We start from the raw sequence: 4,877 nt of genomic DNA on the forward strand, positions 1-4,877 counted from the left end.
ATATCTTTTAGAAGTGGACATGGCATGATGGCCTTGTCTTTGTCCCTGGGAATTCCAGATACTGGGACAGCCTGGGAAGGAAGCCGCTTTGGGAAGCTGGCTTTCTTCTCATTTATAATCTGAACATATACCTGGCAAGTGGGATTTTGCTGTAGGAGAAAGAGCAGAAGGTGGTAGGAGAAGATCAGGAAGGTGAAAGGGAAGGGGTGGATTTCTTCCCATTTTAAATGTCCTTTCGTATTGAGATTTCTTAATACTGGATAAATAGGCCCAACAGGTTATCATCCTCAGACTGTGGTCATATAATGGCAGACAACTTTCTCTATGTAGCCTTACACTTTCCTAACCCAGAGCTAGCTGCTTACTGCCATTGCATGGCCTTCCTAGGGGACGTTACCCAAAGTTAGAGACTGGTAACTAGTATAAATAGGAGGATTCCAGGTGAATATCAACGACCTGGTTTAAATGCTGGGTCTTCTCTTATAAATTATATAATCTTTAATCCTCGTTTTCATATTTTGGAAAAGGAGGAAGTTGGTCTAAATTACTTGTCTCTTCCTGCATTAACGAGAATTTTATGATCCAAATTGCTCTCCCAGGTGGGCTCTGAGAAACCATTTGTGAGTAAGCTTCGCCACCTACTGGGAGTCACTTAAATTACAAAGTAAGGTTCCAGTGAGGTATTGAAATTTGGAGCTGAACTTACTCAAGATTTTATAGGAAACTTGGAAACCCTCTGTTATATTGACCACATATATTGACTCATTCCCTGCTTTCTGAATGCCACAAGCATTCTTCCATTGATGAGGTATTTATTTGTTCCATTCCTGTGAAATCAGCAAACGACGCTCACGAATCTTACTTAATAGTTCTTATTTTCACCTCTCTTTTAGATTAGCTGGATGAGGTTTGAGGTGTGAACCTGGGAAATGCATCAGGGACTGTGGTTTCCAGGGGGCAGGTAGTTTGCAGTTAGGCACAAAACTGGGGACTGAAGCACTGGGAAGGAAGTTTGGAGTAGTGGAAAGAGAGAAATATGCTTTTTAGCCAAGAAGACACGAGTTTGAATCTGTACTCACGTATGAGCTACATGACCACAGGCAAATTACTTAGATTAAGGTAAAATGGGTCGAGGGGATGGAATCTAGTAGTTGAAACTATGTGCCAGGCCCTGTAATTATTGATTTATATATGATACTTAATTTAATCCACATAAGAGCTTTATCAGGTAGACATTATCATGTCCCATTAAATGTTGGCCCACTGCTTTTCTCATCCTATACTCTCTTCCTGGATAATCTAGATATGATCATAATTTCAATGTCCACATGTATAGCAGAAACAGACACCTGATTGCAGTGAGTTAGGAAAGGAAATGAAGGAAGGTAGGGTTAGACAACTCTTCCCAAGAATTTGCCTTAGAAAAGGTGATGAGAGATAGAAAGTTAGTCACAATAAATGTGTCTGCAGGAGGGTTTTCTCTCCCCTCCCTCAGGATATAATAGACAAATATGCCTTTAGATTGGGAAAAAGTGAATTCAAAGATAGAGGCAAGGCCAGGCCAGAGAAGGCCAGTCATAGCAGAGGAGGTCCACTCTCCTACTTAGAGGCTTGTATCTGGCAGGCAATTGTTTCACAGCAGCATTTAACTCCACCGACTGCGCCTACCCTTTTGAAACACATTCATGTCTGGGCTCTGGAAACATAAAACTCCTTTCGGTTTTCTTTTTGCCTCGTTGACTGTTCCTATTCAGCCTCTAATGCTGGATCATCCTCCCCATGCCAGACTTCTGACTGGCTCTGTCCTCATCCCAATGTCTTTGACCTCAGCTCTCTTCTCTTGTAATCTACATTCTTCCTATGTGAGCTCATGACATATAGTGCCAACTCCATATGCAAATGATTTTATAACATAGCTGAATCTCTTGACAGATCTCTCCTCAGAGCTCCACCATTCCATCTCTTCCATAAGGTCTCCTGGATAGCTGCAGGCAAAGAACCATTTTGGTAATAAGCAAGACCATAAGGTGCCATCAGGAATCAACTGTATTGTTTCCTTCTACTGTCTGTTCAAGCCCATTCCGTGGGCCTGGTTTTCCTCTGCTTCTTAGGTCAATTCTAGGGCAAATCCCTTTTCCGATAACTCTTACTTTACGAAAAGTCATAGTATATAATTAATCTGAGATTGTGGGCTGTAGAGCCAGACTGACCTTCAAGGCCCGTACTCTATTCTACTTCACCCCGCCTCTAGCTTTAGAGCTTAACCGCCTTTAAAAGTGCATTGTTAACATCGTGGTAATTTTGGAAGGGAATATCATTCACTCTCCTTTCGTAAAAGGAAATCAAAGATTAACAGGTCTCATTTACAAAAGAAATTCAAGACACATGACAAAAATATTTAATCTTATTTCATGCCCCAAATTTTACTCTTTGTTCAAAATGAAGTCTCTCACACTATTGTATGCTACTCAGTCCCTTGGACTCCTCCTCCAACATAGCAAAGTAAATACGCTGTGACAATCACAATTCCTGAAATAGAGACAAGTATTTAAAGCATAACACTGCTTTCTTCTTTGAGATCTGTAAAGCCCAGTGTGTGAAGTGTCTCTCAGTCCTTTTCCCCCCACGTACACCCACGTTTGGGTTCTTACATACATAGATCCCCAGAACAGAACAAAAACTGGCTTGTTCTGCTACAATGTACAGAGAATGCTTCCTTTTTCTGAAAAACCTGGTTGAACATTCAGTCTTATCCTTCATAAAGTTCAGTTTCTCTGTTGGTACCTATGAGCTAGATATACCCAATTTTAGCATAGGTGGATTGTAAGGTAAGTGTATCCACCAGTAATTCCTCTTTTTCTGTATCTTCAGCTTTTTTCTCCTGACTCTACTCTCAGCAGCATTCACACTTAAACTGGTATCTTACACCTTAAAAATAATAACAAAAACAACTCTGCCCTCATATATCCTTCCTTTTCAACTGTCAAGGAAGCTTGACAGCTTGGAATTGTCCTTTTGGTAATGGCAGACTAGTCATTAGTATCAACGCTATTACTGAGAAAACTAGAAGAGTTGAAGTATATATAAATGCCTCTTTGAATACATCAGAGAGCCTATAAAACAGTGAAGAATAATGGGGCTAAAATCCAGCAGAAGATGAGCCCAACATTGGGGTCACTTCCACCTGAAGGGGCTAAGAAGTTGAGCAGAGATTTCAACATACTCATGGGGTTCAGACCCCATCAAGGAGGAGGTCCTTATAAATCATGCTCTGAGTTAGAATCTTGAAGAATAACCTTGGGAATTAGAATGAATGACAAAAAGACCAACCTTCACAATGACTGAAGGTTGTCTTACAATTATTTTAGTACTGAATAGATTAAGATGACCTAGGATTAGTGCCCTTACCTTTCTAACACAAACAAAATTGCAGAAATGGCAGATGAAAGAAACAGGCACCTATAGAGGATCCTGATAAAGGATGGACTTTAGCATGACTATGATTAATATGATCAAAAAATAAAAGACAAGTTCAAGCATTTCAGCATAAACAGGAGAATATAAACAATCAAATGGACTCTGGAACTGAAAATATAATTGCTGAAATTAAGAACTTACTGGAGTTTAGTTGCTATTAAACTAGACAGAAGAATTTCAGAAGAATATATGCAGAATAAAGCACAAGGAAACGACTTATACTGAGAAGTTATCTAATAGTCTTATTGTTACAGTGAAAGCCAAAAGAAAGTGAAAAGACATATTCAATGATCTGAAAGAAAACAACTACCCAATCTAGAATTCTATATCCAGTAAAAGTATTCTTAAAGTATTAAGGGGGGAATAAAGATATTTGCCCAAGATAGCTGAAAAATTCACCCCCAGCAGACCTCCAACTAAATACCATTCTTTTGGAAGATGGAAAATGTTGCAGGTTAACTGTTTAAAGATGCAGGAACAGATGAATACCAATGCAAAAGGTAGATATGGGTAAATACAAAAGAATATTGATTGTATAAAATAATAATATCTCAGAGGATTTGCAATCTGTATAGAATTTAAATATATGACAACACAAACATATTACTTAAGGCATGGCTAAATTAGATGCTGTGATGTCCATAAAATAGTATAAGTACAAATTTATGTTTGACTCTAGTAATCTAAATGCATGGTGTAATATTTTTGGTAATCAGTGAAAGAACATTAAAAGACCTAATAACTACAAGTTAAATGGGATCATAAAACTATTAACTTAATTGAAAGGAAGCAAGAAAGGTGAGGAATAGAAACAGAATAGAGAGACAAATTGAAAGCAAAAATAACTATAGTAGATGTAAACCCAATTATATCAGTAATTAAATTAACTGTAAATGGACTAAATACTCTTCAGTTCTCACACTATTTCTCTAGTCTCTTTCATAGGCAAGATTTTCAAAAGACTGCTCTGCAAATGCTCTTTATACTTTTCCAATTCATATAATAAATTGTTTCTTTCTCAACTCACTCTATATAACCCAGACTTTTCTTGCCAAAGTTTCCAAGGACTTTGCATAATGCCAAACCCAGCAGATGCTTCCTAATACTCGTCACAGTATGACCCTTCAGCAATGCCAGGAAACACTATCACCTTCCTTCTTGAAACTGTTTTTTTTTAAATCTTGGCTCCATGACACATGTTTTCCTGGGTTTTGTTTCTATCTCTCTGGCCACCCCTCTCAATCACCCTTCCTATTTCCTCCTACTTTGTCCACTCTCAGGGTTTGAGAGTTCTCTTTTCATCTCACTTTATATTCTCTCCCTTAGCAATCTCATCAATTTCCATGGCTTTAAATACTACATATATATATATATATATATATATATATATATATATATAT

The sequence above is a fragment of the Neophocaena asiaeorientalis genome, unplaced genomic scaffold, assembly GCF_003031525.2.
Source record: "Neophocaena asiaeorientalis asiaeorientalis breed wild unplaced genomic scaffold, Neophocaena_asiaeorientalis_V1.1 scaffold146, whole genome shotgun sequence".
Taxonomy (NCBI): domain Eukaryota; kingdom Metazoa; phylum Chordata; class Mammalia; order Artiodactyla; family Phocoenidae; genus Neophocaena; species Neophocaena asiaeorientalis.